Source organism: Alosa sapidissima, chromosome 12 (genome assembly GCF_018492685.1).
Source record: "Alosa sapidissima isolate fAloSap1 chromosome 12, fAloSap1.pri, whole genome shotgun sequence".
Taxonomy (NCBI): domain Eukaryota; kingdom Metazoa; phylum Chordata; class Actinopteri; order Clupeiformes; family Clupeidae; genus Alosa; species Alosa sapidissima.
In genome coordinates this window covers 27591280-27604422 of record NC_055968.1, presented here as the reverse complement: position 1 = coordinate 27604422, position 13143 = coordinate 27591280, and the positions used below count along the sequence as shown (strand labels likewise).

General features: G+C 44.5%; 1 protein-coding gene across 2 annotated transcripts in view; it reads right to left on the bottom strand.

Moving 5' to 3' along the window:
• rab6ba (RAB6B, member RAS oncogene family a) overlaps positions 1 to 13143 on the bottom strand; it is an 85822-nt gene that overhangs the window by 71812 nt on the left and 867 nt on the right. The gene's annotated exons all lie outside the window — the stretch shown is intronic.

Genomic DNA, 13143 nt, shown 5'->3' with positions numbered 1-13143 from the left:
AAGTCTCTGGGAGCTGGGGGAGAGAGAGCTCACTTAGGCTCCGTTTTCTTGAAATCGGTGAGCTTAGAGGTGTCACATCGAGCATCTCCCAAACTCTCGAGCAAACAAAAGAGTTGGTAAACTACCACATAGATATCAGCACACACAAACACATGCATCTGGGGACAGCAATGTAATGTACACTGCACTAAATTATTCTCCAAAGTTACTTTTCTAAATCCACAGGAGAACATAAAACTTTCCTCTTTCTACTCTGTTTAGAGGGAGAGTGAAGAGACTTGGAAACAAAACAAAAATTCACTGCGTCAGTGAATATGTTGTAGCTTCATATACCCACTGTCTTGATCACTGTGTATTGTGAGTCATAAGTTACCTGTGTCAGTCTTCACAAAATGGCAACATTTATCAAGGTAAGTTACAGTGAAACATGACCAGTGTAGTACCGATTGATTGTTTTTTTTGTTGTTGTTCCTGATTTAGACTGCATATGAGAGGAGTCTGGATTTTTGCCTGAGGCTCTTGTGTCGAGCCCCATTGAGTTTTTCTTTGGGCACTTCCAGGCAGTTTGGAGTCAGTGCTTGGATCTTAGATGGTGAGGTGACCTGCACAGCCTGCCACACAGTCTAACCATCTGGCCACGGAACTGCCCTGAATCATTCCCACCGAGACTTCACCGAGAGTGGGTGGGGTGTGTGTACGTAGGCATGACAGTATGTGTGTGTGTGTGTGGGTGTGTGTGTGTGTGTGTGTCTGAGGGGGTGTACTGATCAGACCTGTGTCATGGCAGTTGGTGCTTTATCTGTTTGCTGCTCATAGGATTGGCAATCAAACTGAGACAGGGTGTAATCGCGGACCCAAAAAAAGCAGCACAGAACTCAAGGCTACACCAGGCACGTAACTGAAGCGTTCCGTTCGCGTAGCGTCTGCCGCAATAATCCACTGGAACTGGCTGCACTAGACGTGATGGCAGCGCTTACTTTCCGAAAATTTGAAACACGTCTTCTAAAACTATATTTTTACGCTACACGGACAGAGCGCTCCAGTTGACCCGGACCCGGTGCAGCATGGGCCTGAGACCCACACGTGTCCACACCCACATCCAATCCAACCCCACCGGTAGCTAAATTAATTACAACTCACACACAACTCACAGACAAACACAATGCAAGCCCTGTGTAGCGTGCATTGGAGTCATTATTGTATATGCTATTGCTCAGTGTGATAAATACAAGAGAAATGCATATAAACCACACTGGGGAGCATTAACATTAATGTGTTTTCCATTTAGCTCTGTGCTTCATCAGGCCGAATAAATTGAAGGGGCCAAGTGACCTAAAATAATTCACTTTTATTCAAGCAGTCTTATTAACAGGGCTGATAGATAATCGATATTTCAGTTGCTGGTGGACAGCAGCTATTAGGTGTGTATGAGTATTGAGCTTTAGTGTGTATCTCTCTGAGTGTGTTTCTGTGTGTGTGTGTGTGTGTGTGTGTGTGTGTGTGTGTGTTGCTGTGTGTGTGTTTCTGTGTATGTGTGTTTCTGTGTGTGAGTGTGTGTGTGTGTGTGTGTGTGTGTGTATGTTGCTGTGTGTGTGTGCTGTGTAGGGGTTGTATTAGATGCAAATAGGCTGAGCAAACATATAGACATTCAGCCCGAGGGCAAAGCAGGAAAATCTCAAGCTGGAGGATTTCATATTTTCGCAAACCTCATCCCTGGAGGAGGCACTATTTTGGGTCTGGGCTGACAGTCACAGCGACTGTACAAGATAAAGCAAATAGGAGATGGTGGGAGAGATATATAGAAAAAGTGAGAGTTAGAGAGAAATAAGTGTTGGGTTGTGGTTTGTTGTTGTTTTTTCGCTGTGTGTGTGTGTGTGCATGTGTGCGTGTGTGTGTCTGTCTGTGTGTGTGTGTGTGTGTGTGTGTGTGTGTGTGTGTGTGTGTGTCGGGGGAGGGAGGGAGGTTGCATGAATTAATGTGTTTCAGTGAAAGTCACCATATTGGTTTCTGCCTCTCTGCATTTTTGCACGGCTTATCTCCATTCTATTCAAACCTTGTGCACAAGGCAGAGACTGGAGAAGGCAGTCCTCACCAGCACCACTTGGATGATACTTTAATACTGCAGGACAACTGGTGACAGAGGGTCCAGCCCTCGCCCTGTACCACCAGGCCTCCCTCACAAATTTACGAGGGCATCTGTAAGCGCCACCCGCATCCCCGCAGCACGCCGGAGCAATAGCCGCGCCGCCGCACTGACCTGGACCTCCACGATCAATACCGCGCTCTGCCGCTGCTGCCTTAGTCAGCACGCTAGGTTGGCGAAAGGTCAAACCATTACCACATTACAGCGGTCAAACCAAAACATTATTGCAGCGTGAGGGTTTTGTGCAAAGAGATTCACATCAGCCCCCTTCACTCCTGCATTCAGTCAAATTTGAGCAGGAAAAGCTAACAGCAAATCCATAGCTCTGTGTGCTACAGTGTCCAATTTGTTAAGATTGAATTAATCAAAAGAAAGATGGATTTATTATTGGATCAATACACTGCCATGAGTCCAGATCCCTTAACAAAACCCTCACACGTTAAGACCACAAACATTATCACCTTGACACAAAACAACTTTTACACATTTCCTAGGTGTATGTATGTGGCAGCGTATATACAAACATCCAGACTTGCTGTTCATTTTCCCAGGTCCCTATCTTCTAGACCTCCCCCAGCTACACACACACACACACACACACACACACACACACACACACACACAAACACACACACACACCCAACGCAACGCAGACACTGTCCCAGCAGACCCAGGGCAAGCCTCGATTTTTCTTGACAGCTTCACCCCCCCCCCCCTCTTGTCCTCCCTCCCTTTCCCTGCCCTCACAGACTGGCGGGAAAGCTCATCAAGTTCAACTATAAATAATCCTGGCAATCATAAATTCACTGCTGCTTGCGAAGGAAGCAGCCAGCAGTACTGTAAAATATGCATTAGTTTTGTCATTTTGGTCCGGCCCCGCCATCGGACGAGCCGAGAAAAAACCTGGAGGCTGAATCAGGAGAGCCATGGCAACCCTTTCAAGGTCAAATTAAGGAGACGCTAATAAACTGTGGGCATGTAAACAGCATTTTGCACACTGAAATTTAAATAGCCGATCGGGTGGCAGAGGAGTCCTGAAGAACACGGTGTACAGAGAAGAGGAGGAAGAGGAGGAAAAGGAGGAGGAGGAGGAGGAGGGAAAGGACTAGACGTCTGAGAGGACGATAAACCAAAACACTGCAAGAAGCTCTGACTTTCTCTTCCTGATTTATTTCAGGGTGAGATGAAAGTCGTTGGAAATCTTGCAATAACCATTTCCATAACAAATGTGTGTTTGTTATCTACAGTACGCTGATGGGCTTGGTTGCACTGACAAATTCCTGCCAAAACATCAAAACACAAAAATAATCAGAAAGTGTCAACGTCTAAAATATGCAACCTTCCGAGCATGTCACAGGATACAGCTTCAAAAACAACAACAAATAAAAGCTCCATACCACATTGTGCACATACATAATCAATCATACACAATAATAATAATAATAATAAGCTTTATTTGTATAGCACCTTTTATACACAGAATGCAGCTTAAAGTGCTTTACATTTGAAGCATGTAACACAATAATAGTCAGTCAGTCATTATCAATCACTTTTCTTCATTGCTGGGGCCGTTTATGATCCACTCAGCAACATATAAAAAATATAGAGAATAACATGTCATAAGACTGGCAGCCTTAACCCTTTACCCCCCACAAGCACGCCATATGGCAACTGTGGCAAGGAAAAACTCCCATATTCCAGGAAGAAACCTTGAGCAGAACCTGACTTAATAGGGGGAGCCCATCTGCTTCTGGCTGGCTGCGCCCTCCAATAGCAGCAGATGTAGAATAATCTGAAAAAGTAGTCTACAGGATAAGATGAGTTAACTAAAAGCTTTCCTGTACAGGTATGTTTTCAGATCTTTTTAAAAAATATTTACTGAACTTGCCTGCTTGATGTACAGAGGCAGGGTGTTCTATAGTTTGGGGGCATAATGGATAAAAGCAGCTTCTCCACTTTGTTTGTGGAGCACTTTGGGTACGATTAAAAGATTAGAATTGGATGATCTAAGTTTCCTTTGTGGTTGATAAGATATTAAAAGCTCAGAGATATATGAAGGTGCTATGCCATTCAGAGCTTTGTAAGTAATTAACATTACCTTAAAATCAATTCTATAGGAAATAGGGAGCCAGTGCAGTTCAGCCAACACAGGGGTGATGTGTTCTCTCTTCTTGGTCTTAGTTAAAAGTCTAGCCGCAGAGTTCTGTATGAGTGCCAATTTCTTTAGATGTTTTTTGGGAAGACCAGTGAAAAGTGCATTGCAGTAGTCTAACCTGCTAGTGATAAAGGCGTGAATTCGTTTTTCTGCATCTTGTTGAGTTAAAAAGGGCCGCACTTTGGCAATGTTTCTCAAGTGGAAATAGGCTGTCTGAGTGACTTTATTGATATGGGGCTTAAAACTTAACTCTGCATCTAAGATGACACCGAGGCTTGTTACTTTTGGTTTGACCTGGTGCGCCAAGTTCCCCAGATTACTAAGAACAATATCTCGCTTTAGTTTTGGTCCAACCAAAAGTACCTCTGTTTTGTCATCATTTAGTTTCAAAATTTTTTTGCTCATCCACTGATTAATGGAGGTTAGGCATGCAGTGAGGGAGCAAAGGCCATCTGGGTTAGTTGGCTCCACAGAAATATACAATTGGGTATCATCTGCGTAGCTGTGGAAGTTTACATTATGCTGACTTACGACGTTTCCCAACGGAAGCATATATAGGGAAAATAGCAGGGGACCAAGGCAGCTGCCCTGGGCCACACCAAAAGGCAAGTCATGTTTTTCAGACACATGATCTCCTAGACTGATATAAAAATCTCTGCCAGTAATGTAGGTTTGAAACCAGTTTAGAGCATTATCAGAGAGACCCACCCACTTCGCAAGGCGGTGAATTAGGATGGTATGATCAATGGTGTCAAATGCCGCACTCAAATCTAGAAGAATAAGGATTGAGACTTAGAGTCAGTAGCCAGTCTGAGATCATTGACTATTTTTACTAGAGCCGTTTCTGTGCTGTGATTTGATCTAAAACCTGATTGGAATTTTTCAAGGATACTGTTTTCGTTGAGGAAGGTATTTAACTGATTACAAACGACTTTTTCAAGTACTTTGCTCAGGAACGGTAGATTTGATATAGGCCTGTAGTTGCTCAGATTGGTATGGTCAAGATTTGACTTTTTAAATAAAGGTTTCACAACAGCGGTTTTAAAAGCTGTTGGAAATATACCTGTTTCTAATGAGGTATTTATTACCTTGAGAATAAAGGGAGCTAAGCTATCATATACTTTTTTGAGGAATCTAGTAGGGATTGGATCCAAAACACATGTTGAGGAGCCGGTTTGAGTTATAATTTTACCAAGCTCAGATTGAGTAATAGTGCTAAAGAACCTTAATTTTTGGGGGCTGTTTTTGGGTGTACTATCAAACATATTACTTGTGTTACCAATAGCCTCCCTTATAGAAATGACTTTGTTTTTGAAGAAGTCTGCAAATTCTTCGCATCTTAGAGAGGATGCCTGACTGAGTGTATCAAAAGGTGTTTGATGCAATAGCCTATCAATGGTAGAAAAACAACACCCTAGAGTTTCCACTGTTTTCAGCAATTACCTTAGAGAAGTGGTTCCTTCTCTCATTCCGAATAGCTCACATGACGTGCATTTATACATCAACAGGTATACACTATAAAGACATATAACATGCCCATCAACTGTCAGCCAAGCTTAGTTAGACAAGCTGCTCGAAGTTTGTAATATTGGTCAATTTCATGACGGTTCCATATGAAGACGCCTCACGCGGCGTGCTCCAGACACAATTTTAGGGCTGATTAGGCTTGCTTTGGTGGTGCAATGAGTCGTCGGTATATTCTTAAATGAACAGAGGCGTGCTGCTATACTGGGTTTTAATATCACACTGCTGGCAAAGATCTGAATAGACAAGTGGCGTGTGAGCTTCCTAATGAAAGCAATATTGATTTCGGTGCTGGTGGAAAGAAACTGAAAAAGCAATAAGAGAGAGAAGAGGTAGAGTGAGGGAAAGAGAGAGAGAGAGAGAGAGAGAGAGAGAGAGAGAAAGAGAGAAAGAAGTATGTCCTTCATACTTTGTATGACTATGACTATGTTTTATTTGTCATGCCAATACAGCATTTTTTATTTCAATTTGTGAGAGAGAAGAGAGAGAGAGAGAGAGAGAGAGAGAGAGAGAGAGAGAGAGAGAGAGAGCATTATGAGGCCATTTTATTCAGAGGTGCACAGAGCCAAGCAGATAAGACAAAAGCAAAGTTGCTTGTGAAACTCATTAAAATGCAAGAGGGAGGCAGAGAGAGCACTAAAAGAAAAGCAGACAGCAAGTGTGTGTGTGTGTGTGTGTGTGTGTCTGAAAAAGAGACACACTGAGAAAGTAGTAACAGAGAAGGAGGGAGAGAGAATACACACACATGCACACAAATGAATAGAGAAACAGCAAAAGGGTAACCACTGACAGACAATCGAACACACACACACACACACACACACACACACACACACACACACACACACACACACACACACACACCAAGACATAAACATGAACACACTTGCAGAGAAAGAGAGAGAGATACAGAGAAAGATGGGCGGATGAGAAGGTGCGAGGAGTGAACGAGAGAGAGAGAGGGAGAGAGAGAGAGAGAGAGGAGGCAGCAGCAGAGGGAGCATTAGTGAGGCTAACCCATCAGTAAGGGCTGATCCATAATTAAACACTGCTCTCCAGCCTCAACAGCAGGGGAGAGAGGTGAACGACTGAGGAAGAGAAAGAGAAAGAAAGGAAGAGAGAGAGAGAAAGGAGAGGAAAGGGGTCTGGGGCAACACAATATGGCAAGAGGTTATTCTTCCGAATGGGGTGACATCACACTTGGGAGAGGGTGACTAGAGAGGGAGGTTGGAGTGTGTGTGTGTGTGTGTGTGTGTGTGTGTGTGTGTGTGTGTGTGTGTATGTGTGTGCGTGCGTGCGTGCATGTGCGCATGTGTGTGTGTGTGTGTGTGTGTTTGTGTGTGTGTGTGTGTAAGCAGGGAACAGGCAGGCCAGCGATTCTCAAAGAGCTGCCCACAAAGCCAGCCACAGGCCTGAGAGAGCAGACCTGTCTAGTCCTGACTGGAATTTCAAATGGAGCACTGACAGACCCGCGTCTGGGTTTATAATACATTCAAAACACATATGAAATATCGGAATAGGCTTTAATACCAATGAACCAGTGACTGTAGAAATGACAGGAACAGAGCTGAGAGCAGAGCCCGTATCCTTCGTATCAGAGAGAAACGTTGCCTTCTGGCAGTGCAAATCTGCAATACCGAACCAGCATGGATCCCCTAAATTAACCAAAGCCACAGTCAACCCGTCATGCTTCAGTGTTAATGACTGAAAGCTAAAACCAGCTACTGCCTGGCCCTCCAGCACTAGCAGTGTTTCCCATACATTGACTTATTTGTGGCGGCCCACCACAATATCAACATTGACCACCACACAATGATTTTCCAGGTTGTACTAAAATGTGCTTAAATCTGGTTAGCATCATAACCACGCTGTGCTAATTTGTTAAAAACTGTTGTATTCAAGTTAATTCTGCTAATCAACCACCACAATTGAAATTCAATTCTGTGGGAAACACTGACTAGTTTATAGATTAACATCTATTGGCCACATACTGTGTCTATTACTAGACCCCCATCCCCCCTTTCTCTCTCTCTTTCACTCTCTCTTCCTCTCTTCTATTATTTGAAAAACGTAATGGTAAATCAAACAGGGATAACAGTTCAAGTACAGTGGCAGATTAAACGACCCCACAGAGAAAGCCTTCGGGGCCCTCGATGATTAACATACAGGGTATATTTCCGTGAGAGCCAGCATGCAAAAGCACATAGAAACACACACACACACACACACACACACACACACACACACACACACAGAATATATACCAGCTCCTCAGCTCACTGTGAGCTGGCAGCCTTCAGCAAGAGCTTCCAGAGGCCACGTTTGATTTGCCAAAAACACTTCTGTTGCCAGGAGACACATATTGATTGACGCATTAGACTGCTTTCCTGTGATGCCTAGAGCTAGACGTCACCGATGGAGTGAATCAGCAATAATAATAACGTGCCATACCAACGCCAAGCATGGTCTATATATATATTCATAGACATGGTCTTTATTTGTACTTCCTAAATAAGCACAGTAGAAAAAACACCATGCTAATTGAGCCCCATCTGTTAGTGGGAGAAAAATTAAAGTGAGATACTGTAGATGTCTGCAGAACCATCACGAATGAGTTTAAAATGGCTGGCATCTTGGACAACTTGGCACTAATAATGCATTACTCACTCTCAAAGCTGCCTCTTCTATTTTTTTCTTAAGTTTTGGCTCTATCCGGTTCGGCAAAGACCAAATCTCCACAGTCCTCCCTGCTATCCACTCCTAAGCACTATCCACAATGGCTCTCTTCTCTGGTCAGCGAGCGCACCTCCCGAACTTGCCAAGCGGCCACTTCCTTAATACGCGTGGGCCTCACAGACACAGACTGGCCAGCTTAAAAACTGTGGCAGCTTTGGCAGGCGGGGGAGAGAGAGAGAGAGAGAGAGAGAGAGAGAGAGAGAGAGAGGCAGACTGTCCCTGCTTGCCACACAAGTCAGAGAGAGGTAAAGGACAGCCAAAGATGCAGTCATGGGTATCGTGGTTGGGTGGTGGGGGGAGGCTGACGACTCACTTAACATTCTCCCCAAGCAGTGGGATTTTTTCTCTTTAGTACTTGCTCTCTCTGTCTCTCTCTCTCTCCCTCTCTCTAGCTCTCCCTCTCCCTTTCTGTGTCTCTCTATCTCTTTATGACCCTCACGAGAAGCGTTCTTTCCTTTATATGCAAGGTTACAGAGGTCTTCAGAGGGACCATAAGGATGCATAGGATGGTGTAGGCCGATAGCAAAAATACCCACACCCAACAAACAACATCATCAGATTCCCAGAAGTCACATATATTCTAAAGCATCCAGTTAGAAATGGGATGCAAATGCAGTTCCTCTGGACAACCCCGCCTGTCTGAGTGATAAGGCAAAGGGTGAGATAATATTCAAACCTATAGAAATGGAACAGCTTTTTCCTGAGGAATCCTAGCGACAACGCCACAGCCTCCCAGACAGGCGGGGCCACCACTGCTGGTCTGACCGGAACACATTGTCCTGTTTGTTTTTCTCATTTGTTTTGTTCCTTTCTTTCTTTCCCTCCTGATGTTTCTCCTCCTCTCTTCCCTCTCCCTCGCTCCCTCCCTCCCTCCTCCCAGGGCGGGCTGCTTCTGACAGACTTGAAGCCAGCCGTCTGCATTAATAAATGATGCTGGCCTCACACCAGCCAGGAGTCATGGCTGCCAGGGGTCCTGCAGCCGCCACCGCCCACCCCACTCTCGACTCCACCACTCCCCACCCCAGCTTCACCTACCCTGGATGAGCCACAGATGCCGTTGCCATGTCCCTTCCCCAAAACCGTCCAATCAAACTCCATCTTAACGAACATCCAGCCAATCCCAGACAACAACATGCCATGTTTCTGTCCTAGGGAGTAGACAATGCCAAAGCTGGAGTATGAAATGAAATAAATATGTAAGTGGAAATCATTTTCCTAGTGGCGAGGGGTGTGTGGAGAGTGATAACAGTATTATCTCCCCCAGACTGGCTGGACCGAAGCCCAGGACCCTCTCTCTGCAGTGGACCTTACTTCAGCTGGGAGTCTCTAGAGTAGTACGGAGGTTCAGCACCCTGGACAGCTGCTCTTCAGCTGAAAGCCCATCACACGTCCAAAAGCACTTTGGGTGAACAGGGACGAGTAGCTATCTAGTAGTGTATCCACCCAATGAAAACATACACACACACACACACACACACACACACACACACACACACACACACACACACACAGACAGAGAGAGAAACACACACACACACACACACACACACACATATCAGTGTGTTGCCTTTTAAGGTCTCTGTTGTGTAGCATGACGGGTTTTTCCACAGTGCGGTCAAAGAGTCCCTGCTACACATGTTTCTTCAGCATCTTCAGGTAATTATCATGCATTGGTAAAGTGAGGGGCAATTACACAAAGTGCTGACAAGGCTGCGCTCGCAGCCCGCAATATCAAAAGCGGCACGTCTGGGAGAAACTATATAATTACCCATGCATGGCAGGCGCCTGATGGATGCATATTAGAGATATAGGGCGGGAGACGGAGCTCAAGGCATCACTTCTCTCAGTCTGGCATGACAGTTTGCAGAGAGACAGAGAGAGAAGGAAAGAGAAGGAAAGTGCTGGAGAGACCACTAGAGATAGAGTGATGGAGAGAAATCAGGTACTCCAGGTATTCATGCAGGTATTCATGCCAGTATTTGTCCAATGATGTCCAAGGAGCCAATTGCAGGTGACTCATGCAGTAGTTCTAAAGAGAGGCCACTTCAAACCACTCACCCATAGTTGCACCTAAGACTACAGGAGGAGAATTAATTGAATCAGGAAATCAATCTGTTTTACGGCTCCTCTGCTAGGCCACTCTAATACGTTCCCTATCAAAAAAATGCACCATGGTGAAAAGATAGGCAAAGAAAGATTCTGAGGCAAAAACAAGGCCTCTTGAAGATTTATCTGATGCAGCATCAGCAGTACTGTGGAGACTGTTTCAAGTCTATACCCATTTTAAGGCTTTTTTTTTTTAACTCGCGTGAAACTACATGGAGTTCAGCGTGGTTAAAGCAACCCACTAAAGTCCTGATGATGCATTAGTGATGAGGTTACAGCTGATAAACTGTGCTCTCACTGCTGGAAGCAGATAGTTTGGCTCCATCAGCTTTTTAACCCAATTTTATCTCTTCCTTGCAACAGACACGTTTAGCAGAAATATCCAATTACGTGACCCCTTACTACCTGTTAGGAGGAAATGACACTGTTTTGTTTTCTTAACAGCAGAAAACAAAAACAAAGAGGGGATAAACAAATAAACAAGATGGAGGGAGGACTGCATATTATTTGACTGGAGCCCAAAAAATCAATACTCTTCCTCAAATGGAGCTTCCCTAATGGCTGCAATAAGCAGCAACAAAAATGCACTTAGAGGAAGACTGAGCATCATGGGAAATATTTGAAAGGTGTGGGCTGCCCAGTAGGTGGAGAGCCCCTCATGAAACTCCCAAACACCAGGGAACCAAAAACAGCAAATCCCATGAGAAAAATAGCAACCAATCAACATGTTGCAAGAAGGCACCAGCCAAAAAGGGCCGAGAAAACATGGCACAGCAGAGTGGCTCACTGCGCCAGTCGAACACTTCTTGGCCTCTCAATCAGCACACAGCCTAACTGGTCTTTCAGGAGAGATAAGCTCAGTGTTTGCTAGATGCGTGGCACTGACACGACATGGCATTGGGAGCCATTCACAACACTGGCCTTTGTATGTGAATGAGATTCTTTGCCTGCCAGCCAACCGAGAGCCCTGAGCCTCAGCCTTGAGAGGCGGGGCGATAATGCACTCCGTGAAGATAGCGTCAGGGCCTTGAGATTCTACAGCTTGACCTGACAGTCCTCGGAATGACTCTCATTCACTTCATTAGTTAGACTCAGAGAGAGGATCTTCTGTCGTTCCACTCCCATCTAACCTTTCCTCTCTCTTGCTCTCTTTCTTAATGCATGTTCGCTCTCTTTCTCAATCCAGTTCTCTTTCCATGTGAGGTAGTTAACAGGGTTTATAGGTATGTTTTGTGTTGTATGTGTGTTGTTTACAAAGCCTCAATCCCAGAGCTGTAGTACGGTTAGTATCACAGTATGCATTTCATACCCAAAACATTAAAATGCATGAAGACAATAATGATAAAAAAAACAATGCCATCCCTGACATCAGACACACAGACAGTTAAATAACCACATCTGTAAGTATTACAGCCTTCATCTAAATCAGAGACACCAACAAATTGCTGATGAGGAATTTGCGTCCACAAAGATAACATGGAGACAGTTGATTTAAAGGTATCTGACTAATACAGAAGATTATCCACTGTGGTATGGCATATCACTGACATACACTGTATCTCTCTCTCTTTATTTTTTGTGGAAAAAAACACACATAAACACAAACACAGAGAGAGAGAGAGACAGACACACACATTCTCTCTCTCCCTCCCTCCTTCTCTCTCACACTCACACTCACACACTCACATTCTCTCTCTCTCTCTCTCTCTCTCTCTCTCTCTCTCTCACTCTCTCACACACACACACACACACAAACACACACACACACACACACACAACCATAACAACACAAACTCTCATGTGGACATGCTTGGATTAATAGCGAGAGTCAGCAGTGTATTAATTTCTGACAGGACATTTCTGATGAAAGGAAAGCATATGAACCACCCCCAGGGTGTATGACAGCCAAATTCATGACATCTCCATCACCAATTAATTTGGGCTGTGGGAGTTGATTCTTATAAGGCTGTAGGATGTTCAATGCCAAGACATATCAGCTCTGAGTTATCTCTATAAATTACTGTAATAACCTCCATACCACACGTCACCCTGCAGTGCTTCGTTTTTCATTCATTTCTGTTTGCTGTGATGTTTCGAACTGCTTCCCATCGCCCTTATTGCGAAATTAGGCCTACACTTTTTTCCGATCAGCTATCGATACACACACATAATATCGTATTTATGCCGGTCATTATGCCAATATTCAGAAAATACACAATCGACTCAAAATCGTGTCCCTAACATCTTAACAACTGGGCTGCAGCTACACAAGTTCTCACCGCTCCGACACTGACACACTGGCAACCTGGGTGTGTCTCGGCGCACTAGAACATATTTATTTATTTATTCTCCCCGTCTTCCAAGGCCAACTAAAACACCCTCGGTGGACAACAGATGAACACAATCTTATCAAACAATTTGATCACTGTACAAATTCACTGGTCTAATTACAACACTCAGCCAGCCTACACGGACACTC